This window comes from Amborella trichopoda, chromosome 12 (assembly GCF_054954075.1).
Source record: "Amborella trichopoda isolate Santa Cruz 75 chromosome 12, AtrichopodaSantaCruz75HAP2 v2.0, whole genome shotgun sequence".
NCBI classification, from domain to species: domain Eukaryota; kingdom Viridiplantae; phylum Streptophyta; class Magnoliopsida; order Amborellales; family Amborellaceae; genus Amborella; species Amborella trichopoda.
In genome coordinates, this window is record NC_142347.1 from 4,015,694 (window position 1) to 4,033,382 (window position 17,689).

Here is a 17,689-nt window from a genome sequence, read left to right on the forward strand (position 1 = left end):
AAAGATCGAAGCACGAATCGCTACCCTCGTTAATTTGGATGAAAGACGATTACGAGTAACACAAAATATTGTCGCTTACCAGTGTAAAATCGAGAAGGCATACCAAAGTAAAGTTGTTGCTCGACAGTTCAGGGAAGGGGACATGATACTCAAGAAAATCTTCCACACTCCTACAAACCCACACCCTTTAGGCAAGTTCAAACCTATTTGGGAGCGGTCATTCGTAGTAACCTGAGTGCACGTAGGCAATTCTTACAAGATCAATAATCAGGAGGGATGTGTGCTCAACGACCCCATCAATGCGATGTATCTCAAAAAATACTACCCGTAATGGGTTCAAAAGAGTGGTGAAAACCTGAAAAGACTTCATAAAAAAATAAAAAGAAATGGACGTAGTGAAAAACTGAAAGGGCATCACGGGTAAAAAACTAAAATAAAATAAAATAAAAAATCTCCAAGAAGGAGCTTCTGATTTAAAAACATTCAAGTACAAAGAAGTACTTGCAAGTTCCAACAATACGGCACAAAATAGACCTTGAGGACGAAGACTCCTCCTAAACCCCATAGGTTCCCAACATAACCAACTCAGAAAAATGTGGGAGCGTGATATGAATGGAAACCCGAAGTGGCTTCGACGAATCTTGGAAGAACATCGGGACGTCTCCAAGATGAAAGCTCAGCAAGAAGTCAGATAACTCTTCATGGACCCATGAAGCACAGGATGAACGCTCCAAAGGTAAAAAGACAACTTCAAGACTTTTGGGTTCTCACGATCCCACAAGGAAATTTTTTCATCATCTTTGGATAAAATATAATAAAGAAAATGACCACCAAAGGGGTCACAGGTGGCAAAAGTGTAAGGTCAGTCCCTTTTAAAAGCGATTTTTCAATCTAATTGTTAAAACCCTCCATTTCCAAAACCTTTTTAGAAATGACTTCTTCATCACTACAAGAGGTTAAACTGTTAGTCGATCTAGCCTCGTTCTCAAAGCTAACTTCCTATGCCTATTATGAAGGTTTGAAACTAGTTAGGCACTTTATGGTTGTATGAGTATAACTACCAACTACCACATATCGAAGATGGGTGAACCTCACCAATGACTATATTGGCTAGTCTGGGAGCGTTTTTCTCTCAACTGGATCCCCTGGTGTAACATAAAAGAGCTGAGATAGGATAAGCGTCAAACTTGTACAAGGTGAAAGAGTCGAGACAGGATAAACGTCAAACTTGTCCAACGTTAAAGAACCAAGACAAGAAAAAAAACGTCAAACTTGTGCGACGTTAAAAGAGCGGAGACATGAAAAAACGTCAACCTCGTACGACATTAAAGAGCCAAGACAGGAAAAACATCAAACTCATGCGACGTTAAAGAGCCGATACAGGAAAAACGTCAAACTCGTGAGACGTAAAAGAGCCGAGACAGGATAAGCGTCAAATTCGTGCGATGTTAAAAAGCCGAGACAAGAACGACATCAAACTCATGCGACGTAAAAAAGCCGAGACAGAGACAGTCCAGCCTAGTATGATGTGAAAGGTCGGGTGTATCCAGGGTACAACTACCCTGTTCAATGGAAAAATGTCAAACTCGTGCGTCGTAAAAGAGCCAAGACAGGAACTGTCCAGCCCTGTATGGTGTTAAAGGTCGGATGTATCCAGGACACAACCACTCTATTCAATAGAAAAACGTCAAAGTCGTGCGACGTAAAAGAGCCGAGACAGGTATCGTCTAGCCCTGCATGTCGGGTGTATCCAAGGCACAACCACCCTGTTTCAATGGAAAAACATGAAACTCGTGCGACGTAAAAGAGCCAGGGCAGGTACCATCTATCCCCATATGACGTGAAAGGTCGGGTGTATCCCATGCACAACCACCCTGTTCAATGGGAAAACGTCAAAATCGTGTGACGTAAAAGAGCCGAAGCAGGTACCGTCTAGCCCCGTATGTTGTAAAAAGGTCAGGTGTATCCAGGGCACAACCACCTTGTTCAAAGAATTCCATTTATCCCCGTATTGACGTTCATCGCTGCATGACGCTAAACTTCTTAGAGGACTCTATGGTTGCAGGAGTTAAAACTGCTAACAAACATTGTTTTTCGAAATATCTTTCTCTTTTCAAAATTTTCACTATATGTGTTGTCTTTTCCAAAAAATTAATTCCTTTGTTAAAATCGTAACCTATCCTTTCTCCAGGTTCTATTTCAAATCTCCCCTTACTTTTAAAAATTCTAAAAGAGTCATAAAAAAATGAAGGAGCTTGGACACCCATTTATGATGACTACCGTGTTGTCGCGATCGCGTTACTGCCTCGTCTCTTACTTCTGATTTGGCCAGACAAGTCTCTTCTTATAGAAAGCATTTTCCTATAAACAACCTTAGTAAACCCTAAGGAGATCAAAGAAAATGCCTGGGTTAAAAATTCCAACTACAAAGACCCCTGAAGTTAAATGGCATGGCTAGAAAATCCAACTCGAGTTTCAAGCTTGTGTAACTCGCCGACATCTCACGTCGAAAATCTTAGGAGGAAAAATGCCCTAGGTGGGTGAGCTCGGTAAGCACCAAGACTTGGAGGGATAGTTGGTGTGCCACCTGACCACGTGACCTCAGGAAGAAATTTAAAATGTTTGCTTTATCTTTGTCATTCACCTGCCCCTAGAAAGACAGGGAATACCAAAGTGTCTAAGTCTTTGCCACTCACCTGTCCCTCGAAAGACATGGGATACCAAAGAGGGGCAACTGTAGACACCCCATTTTAAATATGGCAAATTCTATGTTTTTTTGAACTTTTAAGATTACATTATCTTAGAAGACTCAATTTAATTACCACAAAACTGCCCAAATCCTATTCCAATTTGAAGTATAGCCCAAGAGCTTTCCAACGGTCCAAGAATCGCCTGAATAAGACTTATGAAAAAAATAATATAATAAATAACAATTTAATCCTTGTAAGACCCAACTGTCGGGCCATGGGTAGGGCTGTAACAGGCCCGACAGGCTTAGAAGCGGGCTGATGATGCAGTCAACGCATCTAATTACATAGCAAACGCGTTTTTTTTAAATAGGTAAGGATAAAACATAAAGACAAATCAAAAAATTTTCAAAAAAACTCTAAAAATTTTAGAAAAAATCACCAATTGAATCTTATAAATACCCCCTCTTCACAAGAAGAAAACCTCTACTACCTTTCCCACCCAATTCTATGCCCAATTCTATATCTAAAAGAGAAATATTTTCATAAGAAGAACTTCCAAACGAACTTAGTACTTCCAAACGAACTTATCAGCCAAATCCTCTCATCACTATCTGTAAAATCCATCTGTACGTTCAAGTGCTTGTCCATATCATGGAAAAAATTTCTCTCCTCTCTTTACTTTACTCGAATCCATTATATCTCTCCACTCTTACCTTCTTTCCCTTTTGCCCTCTTCTATATCAAGAAGAGCTTCTTCTGTCTAAGCCTCTCTGATATAGTGAAGGGCGCAGAGATACCCCTTAAACCCATAAAGCTATTAAGGGGTGATCCTCACTAGCACTTCAATATAGCATCCCATAGCCCAAGTTTGATGTGCTACATGGCCTGGGATTTCAGGGATTTTCTAACCCTCTCGATTTGTACAACTCGCAATGGAGGAGCACATTGCTCTCCCCAGGCTTCAACTATAGTTTGGAAGATCTACAAGTCACATCCTTGGAGTTTATTTCAACCATGTTAGCTTATCCTTTACAATTTAGTGACTAGTTTTCATATATACCTCGTTTAATGCTGAGCATTGGTTGTTTAGCTCCTCCAGTGGACATTGGAAAAACATAATAGGTGGTTTTGAAATGTTTTCTCATCCGCAGAAGGCTACTTATTTGTACATAAGAGGAAGATGTTACCGACCCTACAATGGCAATAGGGTTGCCATCTTGGACATGGATAGCAGGAAGTGGGAAACCCTCCGTTGCCTTTTGAAGTGAAAGCCTCGGTGGTCACTCCTCTTGATATAGACAACAGAGGTGAGAAGTTCAAATTGGTGGAGGGTGGGAGTGGAGATAGAGTCTGCCTAGTTGATGAGTCCAAAGAGGTAGGGCTAAGGAAATGGAACCTTTGCCTATTGGAGGAGAAAGCTGGGGCGATGATGTTCCATTGGGAGGAGAAAGCTAGGATTAGCCTTTGGAAAGATTGTGAGCCTCTCCTCTCTTTTTCTTCTAGGGATGCAACTTGCACCAGCATTATCCATTAGTAGTGGCTATGAACCCCTCACTCTAGAGCATAAAGAATAAAATTGAGCTTTTACTCTATGATATAAGGGGAAATAAATTGGTGAAGAGGAGTAGTATTAAAGTGTAGAGGAATAAAAGTTTTCTATGGGTGGATTATAATGGTGATGATGATGAGGAGTATCTAGTTGGGGACCTTGCCAGTTTTACGCGACCCAATTCTGACCCTATAGAGAAACACCCCTCAATTGCAATTATTTGCTCCATAATTAATAATAATTGCAATTAATTCTACACTGGTGACCCGCAATTGGAATTTTCCTTTGGAAGGAATTATTGCTTTGGTTATCATTCTATTTTCATCAATTCAACCAATAATTCATTTGCATTGCTTGTTTTCTTTGGTTGTTTTCAATTGAGATCTTATTAACTCTATGTTATTTTTCTCTTTTTATTTTTTTGGTGTTATATCCATTTATGTGGATTCAAGTTCGGATTAAGCCTTCTTGTTCTCTTAATTATTATAAATAGACTTTCCTTGTCTATACTTTCTCCCATGAAAAATTATGAATTGTTATTGACTTCTTATAAGCTTCCATCAATTTCAATTTCCGAGACTTACTTTTCTCTTATTTCTTTTTCTTTTTTTCAATGACCAAATCACTCAAACCTAGCAAGTTACACTTTTTTTCAATGCTCAAATGAGTCACTTAGACTTGGCAAGCTGCTCTCAGGATGAGAAACATAGAATTGGGCGAGTGTAACTGAATCATTGCCTTGCATATTATGCCAGAGACCAGGCTTGAGTTAGACGTGTTTTGTACTTATCCAGGACAAGTTAGTCACCCCGCTCAGCCTCTTTGGTAGATGACATGGGCTAGTGACCCAAGTTAGTCTGAGTTGTTTTCAAATAATGTATTTTACCAAGACGAGGCATATCATACCGACCAAGCCTAGGTATTGAGACATATCCTTCCAAACTAGGTACTGAGATCTAGCTTACCATACTAAGTATTGAGACCTAGTATAGCATGCACAGGCATTAAGGCCTAGTTTTGAAAAAATTTTCAACTATTGCTCTCTGATTTGAAAGTGTTGAGAGCATGAGGCCTCCCATATTTTAAATATCAGAGAAAGACCTTGAGGTAATCTTCTGCAATTTATTTTATGTTTATCCAGTTATGTGTTTCATGATTCCAAGATCAAGATTATCCAATTTTGTTTGTGCAACATAGATTTGTGAATATGACAACAAGTGAGAGTCATTAAGATTCCTTTTTTAGTGTTTGTATTGTTTCTCATAATGTATTTGGACTCTTGTAAGCAATCCAAGTAGAGAAAATAAAGAAAAAAAAGAAAAATTTTAAATTGTCTACACTTGCCTGGGTTGTATCGTCCTACTTTCAATCACCCTAACATCCAACTCTATCTTTGTAACCCACATTTGACATAGCTCCTATTTTTGGACCCTAAAATGCGATTTTTCCACGCATGATTTTTGAAGTGTGGCTAGTCACAAGAGAAAGGAATGCTACCAAGTTATCCAAATTAGGAGTCATATCAATTCCTTTTAAATATCATCCTGGTTCAATAATCAACCTTAGAGAGAGATGGTAGCAATACATTGCTATCAAATTTAGCAAAAAGTCTGTTGTTTCTTTTAAAAAACCTGCAATGTAAACGATTTCCTTTTTAAATATTTTCCCTTCAAGTCATGAATATAAACAATAAAACAAATTGTTTTTTTTGAGCAATTTAGTGGGGATGACGAGCCCCTAACCGTTTTTTAAATCGTTAATGGTTTTTAAGTTAGTAGGTGAAAATGGGGTTGGGGTCGTGGTGGTAGCACCACATGTGCCCCAGCTAAGGTTACAATATAAGGAAGTTACAATCAACCCTAACCGATGGACATCAAATTAGTCCCATTAAACAAGATCAAATACATAAAAGCAAAAATCGAAAATTTATCACATACCCCTAGTTGTTAAATTTCATATTTGACAATTAGTGGTGATTGTAACCTCTAGCAGTTGAATTTCGAATTTGACAAGGGTGATTGTAACCTCCTTTTACCAGGAGTAAATAGTATTATAGTAAGGATGTGGTTTCCATAAGGTTGCAACCTTAAACAATCCAACTAAGGTGGACCTTCAAATTTTATCATAATATATAATTTTGATGTAAAATGTTCTTAAGATTATCTCAAACTATATTTTTATATCTAATTATAAAATTTTAAATTCCAAAAATGGTTAAAATCAAGTAGATCTATAAACATATGAAAATCTTGAAAATGGACGGTCTAGATAATATGTTGTAAGATGCACTATTTTTGAGATTCAAAATCTTATTATTTTTCATAGTCATACATCTGAATGTCGAGATCATCAATAAAATGGTTTTTCAACATTAAAAGAACTTTTTTTGATGGATTTTTTAAGTGCATCCGTAGTTCTACATTTAAGGTTGCAACCTTTATACAAACTTTTTCCTTATAGTAAAGGGGAAAGTTTATATAGAGCCAGGGCTCTCAATCAAATTAGAGCCTACCTCAAAAACTTCACTAGAAGAGATTGTTTTGATACCCAAATATCATCAAATTGATCATCTCGACATCCAGATGGATAGACATGAGAAACAAATGGATTTCAAGTTTTGGAAATAGCATCTTGTAACACATTTTTTGACCGTCAATTTTCACGATTTTCAAGTTTTCATATATTTGTTCGATCTATACTATTTTTAAATTTTTAAATTTTATAATAAAGATGAAAATATATTTTAAGGCTATGACAAAAAATTTCAGTATTGAAATCATATTTCTTGACACTATTTGAAGGTCGGCTCTAATTTGATTGTTTAGAGCCTCGGCTCTATACAAACCTCATCCTCTAGCATATAATCGTACTAAAAATTTTATAGGAATTTTTCTTTTTAATTTTTTCCCTCGAGTTATTCGACAAATGTTTTTTCGAATTTCCAAAACTAAAACTTCTTGGGAACCTTACAAAACAAATTCCTCTTAATATAAATTAATCACTATAGCACATTTATCACTGTACAAAATGACTTTTCTCGGTCATCATCGTAACTGGGATTTTGGGATTTTCTTTTACCTGTTTCCATCTATGAACTTTATTGTTTCCATCTACAACCTTGCTTTTTGCCGAGGGTGCGTCCAATATTCAATATTTTTGTGTTCGAAAAAGAAGTAACTTTATAAGGGAAAATGTGATCATAATATTCCTTGAACCTGCATAAATTTAGGTGACTTTTGACCACTACTTCTGATAATATTTATTTGTAATATGAAATATAATGTGTGAACTATTTCAAAATATAAATAGTCAGATCAAGAAGAATTAAACCCCCAACCCTTCCCCCTCCAAAAAATAGAAAAACATTATTTCAAATATCTAGAGAACAAAACAACGCAATATAGACATTCTAATTAGTAGAGAATTATAGCGACTTGAAGGAACTGGACAATTAAATATAACTAGTCAAATTTTTATAATAGAGAATTAGAGCGACTCATAGAAACTGGACAATGCAATATAAATAGTAAAATGAGCAAAGGATTGGAGTGATCCAAAATGGGACGTTTGGTTCGCGTGAAATTGTTTTCTAGAAAATATTTTCATATAAAAAAATCTCTTGTATGGTTGAGTGTGGGAGTATTGTTGAAAAGATGCACTAAGACCAATTGATATGAAAATATTCCCACAGTTAACTACAGAGAGAAATATTTCATGTGAAAATATTTTCTAAAAAGTAATCTATATTTAAAATGTAGACATCGATTTTTATATTTCCAAAGTAATTAAAAAAAAGGAAAACGTCTTATAAACAAATATTACTATTATATATACATATATATATATATATATATATATATATATATATATATATATATATATATGAAAAAGCTGGAGTGCCCACTAGCTCATATGAAAATATGAGCCCAACGACTTAGATTGAATCTGGGCCTATCTGACGATCACAGATATCCGATAGTATTTGCATTTTATTTTATTTTCTACAAATCCAAATCATTTGAAATTTTAGGTGTGTTCATCAAAACTAGGTGAATCTTCAAAAAATATCAAAAAAATAGGTTTGGAAAAAGATGGGATTAGCCTACTAGCTCATATGAACATATGAGCCCAACGACTCAGATTGAATCTGGGTCGATCTGATGATCACAGATATCAGGTAGTACTTGAATTTTATTTTATTTTCTACAGATCTAAATCATTTGAAATTTTATGTGTGTGTTCTTCTCATCAAGGCGCACCTATTAAAAAAAAAAAAAAAATTATTTGCGAAGAAAATAACCAAAATACTCCCAAAACATTATGGGGGTATTTTGGTCAATTTATTTAATGTAAAATAGTTTTTTGATATTTTTCGAATGTTCACATATTTTTGATAAATACATTCCTAAAATTTCAAGTAATTTGGATTGGTATAAAAAAAACTAAAATTCAAACACTACTAGACATTCGTGATCGTTAAAATCGGCCCATAATCAATCTGGGACGTTGGACTTATATGTTCATATGAGCTAGTGGGCTAATATCATATTTTCCCTATATATATATATATATGAAAGTTCTTCTGTGAGCCAATGGGCTCATAAGAAAATATGAGTCCAATGGCTCAAATTGAATATAGGTCGATCTAACGATCACGGATGCCCGATAGTGTTTGAATTTTAATTTTTTTTTCTACAAATCCAAATCACTTGAAATTTTAGACGTGTGTTGATAAAAAATAGGTGAATATTTAAAAATATTAAAAAACATTTGTATGAAAATAAGTAACCAAAATACCCCAATAAATTTTTGGGGTTGTTTTGGTTTATTTTAATTTTTCAGATTATTTTTGTTAATTTTTATTAGGTGCGGCTAGATGAGAAAAACATTCACCTAAAAATTCAAACGCACTCAACCGTTAGATCGATCCAGATTCAAATTGGACCATTGGGCTTATACTATTATATGAGCTACTAGCATCTTCCAGATATATATATATATATATATATATATATATATATATATAAAAGGTGAATATTCTTCTCATCTAACCAAACCTAATAAAAATATAAAAAAAAAAAAATCCACAAAATTAAAAATGACCAAAATATCCCTGAAAGTTTACAGGGGTATTTTGGTAATATTTTTTCATGTAAAATATTTTTTTTATTATTTTTAGAATATTCACCTATTTTTATCAATACACGTCTAAAATTTCAAGTGATTTAGATTTGTAGAAAAAAGATTAAAATACTATCAGGTATCCGTGATCGTTAGATCAGCCTAGATTCAATCTGAACCATTGGACTCAGTTTTTCTTATGAGCCCATTAGCTCACAGAAACATTTTCCTATATATATATATATATATATATATATATATATATATATATATATATACCCATTGTCCCCATTTTTATGGTTCTTTCCATAAAAATCTTTCAATCTTGATCACCCCTAAAATCTCTCATGCTTTCTCTCTTCCTATCCACGTTTCCCTTTTTCTCTCTCTTCTACACAAGATTCCATGAAAATCTCTATTACATAAGCTTGAATAAAAATCTCTCTATCTCTTTTAAAATCTCTCAAACTCAAGAATTATCTATATTTATATATATATCTTTAATTTCAAATCTCTCCCCTCTAGGCATTAGGTTCAATAAAAATCTCTTACATAAGCTTCTACAAAAATCTCTTATCTCTTCTAAAATCCATCCACGCGCATTCTCTCTCCCCACCTTTTCCTCTCTCTCTCCTACATATAATCTTTCTATAAAAAAAATATTTTATCTCTCTTAAAATCTCTCTCCATGTCTCTTTCTCTTTAGTTTCTATAACAATCTCTTATACATTCTTTCCCTTCATATCTCCTATCTCTTATACATTCTTTCCCTTCATATCTCCTCTCTCTATATCTATCTCAAAGCCTTTAACACTCTCTCTCTAGTTTCTATAGAAATTTCTTATACATGCTTTCCCTTCATATCTCCTTCTCTCTATATCTATCTCAAAGCCATCTTGTTAGAGGGATATTTGACTTATTGAAACTTTTTCTTTTTACCCATCCAAATTTTAAAATTTAGAGATTGTCTTATCTCATTAGTCAACAAAAAAATTGTTATATCTCTTTTTTTCTTTTTTTTTCAAAGTATCTATAGAAATCTATCATGCATCCTTTCCCTCTATATCTCCTTTTCTCTCCCACGCATGGTTTCTATTAGGATTCTATTGGTACATGAAGGTGATATTTATAAACTCTCCTATCTACAGTGAGAATTCGTTTGTTTGCATATAGCTTAAAATATCTCTCCATCTATATATTAACTCTCTCTTCTCTGTCTCACCCTCTCTTCTCTGTCTCCTACAATTCCTCTCTTATGGCAACCTCTTCACAAGAAGAAATACCCCACCACCACTTTCTTCTCCCTCCCAATCCTATGCCTAAAAGAGAAACTTCAAGAATACTCCTATGGACTTCCAAACGATCTTATTGAACGAATCATCCCATCGTTGCCTGTAAAATCCATCTGCAAGTTAAGTGCTTGTCAAAATCATGGAAACAATTTCTCTCCTCTCTCTACCTTGCTCGAATCCATTATATCTCTCCTCGCTTACCTTCTGCCCCTTTTGCCCTCTTCTATACCATGAAGGGCTTCTTCTGCCTACGCCTCTCTGATATAGTGAACGGCGCAAAGATACCCCTGAAACCCATCAAATTATTAAGTGGTGATCATCACAAGCAAATCAATGTAGCATCGCATAGCAACGGCTTGATGTGCTACATGCCCTGGGAATTCAATGATGCTCTGCCCCTCGCGATCTGTAACCCCGCAACGCATGACCACATTGCCCTCCCTAGGCTCCCACAATGGTCTAGAAAATCTAAAGGCCGCATCCTTGGGTTTTATTTCAACCCTAGTAGCGTATCCTTCACAATTTTGGTGACCTTTTTCCTATATACAACGATTGGTGTTGAGCATTGGTTGTTTAGCTCCTCCGATGGATACTGGAAGAAAATAAAATGTGGTTTTGAATTGTTTCCTCATCCGGCTACTTACTTGTGCATAAAAGGAAGATGTTACCGACTCTACAATGACTATCAAACAGCTCGCATCAAGGTTGCAATCTTTGATTTGGATAGAGGGAAGTGGGTAACCCTTGCGTTGCCTTCTGAAGTGAAAGCCTCGTTGACCACTCCCCTTTATAGAGGCGACGACAAAGACGAGAAGTTCAAATTAGTGGAGGGTGGGAGTGGAGATAAAATTTGCCTGGTTGATGTGTTCATAAAAGAAGTGCTAAGGATTTGGAACTTTTGCCTGTTGGAGGGGAAAGCTGGGGTGATGGTGTTCCATTGGGAGGAGAAAGCTAGGGTTGACCTTTGGAAAGATTGTGAGCCTCTCCTCTGTTTTCCTTCTAGGGATATAATCTTTCACCAACATTATGCATTAGTAATGGCTATGGACCCCTCACTTAGGTGTGTAAAGAATAAAATAGAGCTTCTACTCTACGATGTAAGGAGAAATAAATTGGTGAAGAGGAGTTCTATGAAATTGAATATGAGGAGGGGGTTTCTATGGGTGGGTTATAATGGGGAGGATGGTAAGGACTATCTAGCAGGGCACATTCATGTCTTTCCCTATCGAGAAACACTCCTCCATTGCCACTACAAGGAGTAGATGAGGATGGAAACTAAGAGCTGAAGGAAACTCCTATTTGCATAGGGTTAAAATTTGAATTGAGATTTTTTTTATGGAGGTAGAAGAGGAGACATGAGGAGAGAGAGTGTGTCGATTTAACCAAAGTGAAACGTGGTTATAGGGAGAGATTTTCTTTTAGTTTTTTATTTTATATTCAAGTGGGGTGACTTCTCAATTTGATGAGACTTGGGTATTTTTGTAGTGAGCTTTTTATGAATGGAAAAGATAAGAGGTTTTTCTTCTCATGACTTAATTTATAAAAACTTTATTTCCTCCATATTTGCTGAATTTTGTTGGTTTTAAGTTCGAAATAATGCCAAATTTAATTTTGCGGTCTCCTTTAACATCTTAATTGTAACTACAATTACTTCAGCAGTAGTAACTTGTTATTGGAATTATTCTTCGGAGAGAATTATTACTTTGGCATTCATTCTCTTTTCATCAATTGAACCAATAATTTATTTGCATCCTTGTTTTCTTTGGTTGTGGCAATTATGATTTTATTAACTCTATGTTATTTTCATTCTTTTTTTTTTTTTGGTGTTATTTCAATTTCGATTTTGGTGGCAATTTCAATCAACATATTCAAGTCCGAATTTAGCCTTCTAATCCTTGTTGTTCTCTTAGTAGAGACAAAGAGAGTATATTGGATCGAGTTTAGATGCTTATCATATCCACGAAATCAATTTGGAGCAAACTCAATCTTATCAACGATCTCATTGCTCCCGTATTTATGGGATTATGAAGAGAGAAGAAGATGAGAGACTTTAAGATGATTTACGATTTTTTTTTTATATAAGAACTCTTGAAACAAAAGACCCATGTAGCTAATTATTAATATATATGTTGCAATATTATACGGTATCCTAGCATATATATAGAGGTTACGTATATATACTTGACCTCTATCTAAAATTCCCATTTTAAAGAAAATTTGCGTCGTGTGATATTTATGTATATCAATAATAATATAATGTGAAATATCCACATATATTATAATAAATGTCAATATCATAATTACTAATAGTAATGATCAAGGTTAAAAAGACCGATTGACGATCCGGATTGTTTACCTCAAAAATCGTGTCGGATCAATGGACCCGTGTCGGATCGGAGAATCATTTGAATCGGCAAGTTGTCTCAAAAACTTTTCAAAAAATTACTATAAATCTCTAAAAATTGTGTTCTTTTAGTTTCTAAAAGAAATTAGGATTGGTGCTTTATGTACTTTCATTACTTTATAAAAATAGATGAATATTGAGCCGTTGTTTTCCTGTTTAAATGCTTATATAATAATTAATTATAATATTACATCAAAACAATTTAAAATATTAGAAAATACTTCCATATAATAAGATTAACAAAACAATTTATCATATAAAATAAAAATTTAGCATCACATCAAAGTATTAAACATTTATTAATTCGATTTACTCATCTAAAATTATCATAACCTAACTAACTATATTAAACAATGAACCGTTTTTTGCGACTTTTTATTTTTGTTTCCAGCACGTTCTTATGTTAGGTCAAATGCAGCTTAAATGCCAATTTAATGTGTGAGTTTATTTGCCATAGCAACGATTCACCACCAGAACCAGCTATTGGAGTATACATTTTGAAAACCATGTCATTTCTCTCTCTCCATCCCTGTCAAAGACTTTTTTCTCTGAGTTTCTCTCTGTAGGACTTCTTTCTCTTAGTTGCTCTCTCTAGGCAATATAATTATTTTTTATCCCTCTCTATGCAATATAATTATTTTTTATCCTTAAAGTTTTGTAAAACCTGAAAATCTAGGATGGGTTGCTCTTTTCTCTATAGAAAAAAGTTATGATGATAGATTTTCAGAAATTAACTTTGTAAAAAAAGATTTCAAGAAATTGAACATACCCCTCTTTTTTTTTTTTCTTTTTTTCTACGTTTGTATTTTTCTCAGGAATTTTTGTTTTAACTAAAATTCCCTGTTTTTGCGGGAATTCTTATTTAAACTATAATTATTTTTTTAAAATGGAAATTCTTGTATGAGGAGAGATTTTTAACGAATGGTTTCTCTTGTTTATTTTCCATTTTGTTTTTGTGAGTATTTGGATAGAAGTGAATGTTCAGATTACATAATTATGAGTTTGTTTGGTTGATTTCTTTAGCTTGGTTTTAGTTGGTTATTGAAAAGAAAGTGATCCTTCTTGCATTAATATGTGTGGAAAATATAGAAACTTGTATTGATGTCTAGGAACAAAGTTGTGTACTACTAAAGAACTAACATAGGTAATGAACTACTTTCTTAATATGGGTATACACATTAGACTAAAGAAAATATTGTTCGTAACCTTGAGGTTTCTATATTTTCCACAATATAAATATTTTTTTTTTCTTTGATTGGTTATTGAGTTACAGTGAATTTGGTTGGTTGATTTCTAGTTTTCTAATAGGGAGTCAAAAGCGGTTATTATATAAAAAGAATTAAATCAAATGATAGTCTTTAGCTATAATGTAGTCGCCACTTTATTAGATTTGATCTTAAATGGCTGAATTATTATTTTTTTCTATCAAAAAGATATTGGAGAAAGGATATTGGGTGAAGAATGGAGAAAGAAAAGGGATCTGATCTTAAATGGCTGAATTATAATTTTTTTCTATCAAAAAGATATTGGAGAAAGTATATTGAGTGAACAATGGAGAAAGAAAGTGCATGTTACTCTGATCCTAGAGTATATGGGGTGAACGTTATGGCCGATGCAGAAGTATCTCGAGGAGTATCTGGAGAATCAGCTTCAAACTGTTAGCACATCAGTAGCAGGGGAAATGGGATCGACTCAAGATCAAATGAATGGGAAACTACTAGGATCTATTCATTTTATCTCTCATTTTTTTATTCAAATCTCTCATTTTTTTTATTCTTTCATTTGTTATGTGGACAATTGAATGAGACTAAGGAGCCGTTTGGGAACCTGCAAATGAATATAGATTAACTTTAATGGTAAAGAAATGGAAAAAATTATCCGAGATTTCCCTAAAAATCAATAAATCTATTAAAAAAAAATCTATTAGGCGCTGGATGGCTAATCGGAGAACTGTGATAACAACCAATATCTCATTTTACAAACCGAATCGCACATCTATTTAAACCTCAAAAATTAAATATCTTCCTTTGGAAACCGAATCACATATATATTTAAACCTCAAAATCTAGAACAAACACATATATTTAAACCTTAAAAATCAAATATCTCTCTCTGGAAATCGAATCACATATATATTTAAACATCAAAATTTGAAACCTAGCTATTGTTTATTTCCAGATATACAAAATTTATTTTTTTGGGTTCTACAACCAATAGCTATTATTCCAAAAAAAAATGGATTTGGGTTCTCATTCCAGATATCCAAAATTTATTTTTTGGATTCTGCAAACAATACGGATTTGGGTTCTCGGCTAAGATCAGTCTATTTATTTTTTTTGGCCTTATTTTTTCTTTTTTGGTGTTGTTTGCTAATAAATTTGAAATACTTAAGTTCACTCATAGAGAATCGTCAAAGCAGCATATTTGAAATTTATTTTTTTTTCAGAACTTTTTTAAATTAATTTACCTCTTCAATCTCCTCCAATGCCCCAATATAGTTTGTCCTCCAATACATCTCATTTAGTCATAAAGCCTTCTAGGTTACAAGCCAAATTTCTTCAAATTTTTTTTTTCTTTTGAATTTGCCATGGCTTTAGCACAAGAAAAGAAAACATAAAAAATATGATAGCTTATCATAATAAAAGTATGTTATTCCAAATTGTTAACATCTTGAAAACATGTGATTCCAAGTCAAGATGCAAAGCCATACAAAAGGTGTGGCTAATTCTTATGTCTGATGCAATTATAAAGTTTAAGCTACATACTAATAAGGATTGTACGCTCAACCATTTCTTCGGTATAAAGCCAAAAAAGAGAAAAAAAAAATGTTGGTAATGCATTTTCCATATTTCTTCTGTACATAGCCAAACAGTAATAATGTATTTTTCAGGTTCCATCTAAATACTACCCAAACAGTGACAATCCATTTGCAGGTAATGTATTACGCAGTAAAATATACGTCAGTAATATATTTTATGGACAATATATTCCTAGGTATCCAAATTGTCCCTAAGTTACAATAGTTCTTGTACATAAGAATTTTTGCCCTCTCTCAATATGATATTTATTTCCTTTTTATTTGTTTCCTTTTGTAGCATTATGAAATGAAGCATTTCCAGTTTGGCCCGAGGGGTATTGAATGTGTGCTTTTATTGAGAAATTGCTGCCAAATTTCTGCAAAAATCCACGTCCATAGTGGACTTCCAAAGATTGAGATTCAACAGGTCCACTTCTAATGGCCATAAAATGGTTTTGTATTTATTTATTTATTTTAATTTAAAAATTATATTTATTTAAAATTTGGTGAGTAGATACAATTCTATAGGTGTACTTAGAAAAATAAAAAAAATATATTTTTAACAAAAATTGACCAAAATATTTATGAAACATTAAGGGATATTCTAATTATTTTCGGCAAAATAATTTTATTATTTTTATTTTGTCTACGGTATAAAAATACACTTACTTACCAAATTTAAGAAAAATATAGTCATTATGTTTAAAAAATGGATCGGTGCCCCGGATTGCGCACCCCCCAAAACCCATCTAGAACGGTAAATTGGAGATCCGGATCAGGAATCGGCCAAACCGATCAGATTAAGCCTTAAAACAAATCCAAAAAAATTGCTAAAATTCATTATAAATATTTTTTTTTAGGAACCCAATAAGAAATCAGGGTACTACATTATTAACTTTCATTTTTTTCATCAATATGCGAATATTGAGATTGTTTTTCTATGTATGAACTTATATTAACCATTAAATTTACATCATACAAAAGAAAAATCATAGAATTATCATGGATGAAGTATATAATCATACAAGGACTACAATAAAGAATGGATTAAATCGATGAAAAAATGGCCACCAAAATCTCGAATTGGCGGAAAACCCTAACTCGCTAAAAAAAAACCCAAATTATTACAACCTAACTAACATAATCCAAAATTATTACAACCTAATTAACTATAATGTTATATACCGAAATTGAAATTGTTGGTTTATATTTTATGGTTATTTTATTATACAAATAATAATAAATCCAAAATACCTTGTAATAACATCTAATTTAAAATGTATTATTGACAACTATAAGAAAAAATAATGCATCACATAGTTTATAATGTACATAAATTAAAATAAATGAAAGAAAATATTTGTTTATCAATGTAGAAATAAATTCTAAAGTGGTATGAGTTAATGTTATTTTTCTCTCTTAAATAAACTATTTCATTTGATAGATGTCATTGTATAAGAGAGAGATCTATTTATGAAATATTTAATTTATACACCATTATACAAATGACAGAGAGAGCTATTTATAAAGTATCTAATTTACTTTATACATATACACCATTATACAAATGACAGAGAGAGCTTATAAAGTATGTAATTTACTTTATACATATACACCATTATACATATGAGAGAGTGAGAGAGAGAGCACCAATACCTTATTTGCACGTACACCGTTTAATGGGAATTATCCTACATCGAAGTTTTAGAGAAGATTTGATTGGTATAAATTGTTTGTGGTGGCTGCTTGTTAATGTGTGTGCGTTAACACATTATGAACCCCGTGCCGAGTTATGAACCCCCCATGACTGCTGAGTTATCACTACAAATTGTCGCC

At 33.5% G+C, this 17,689-nt stretch overlaps 1 long non-coding RNA gene across 1 annotated transcript; it reads left to right on the forward strand.

Annotated features, from left to right (window-relative positions):
- The first annotated feature begins 15,832 nt into the window (after positions 1 to 15,832).
- On the forward strand, positions 15,833 to 17,359 carry LOC148779369 (uncharacterized). Its single transcript, XR_016045547.1, has 2 exons — positions 15,833 to 15,989; positions 16,152 to 17,359. It is a non-coding gene; the product is annotated as an uncharacterized LOC148779369 (long non-coding RNA).
- Positions 17,360 to 17,689: the final 330 nt, after the last annotated feature.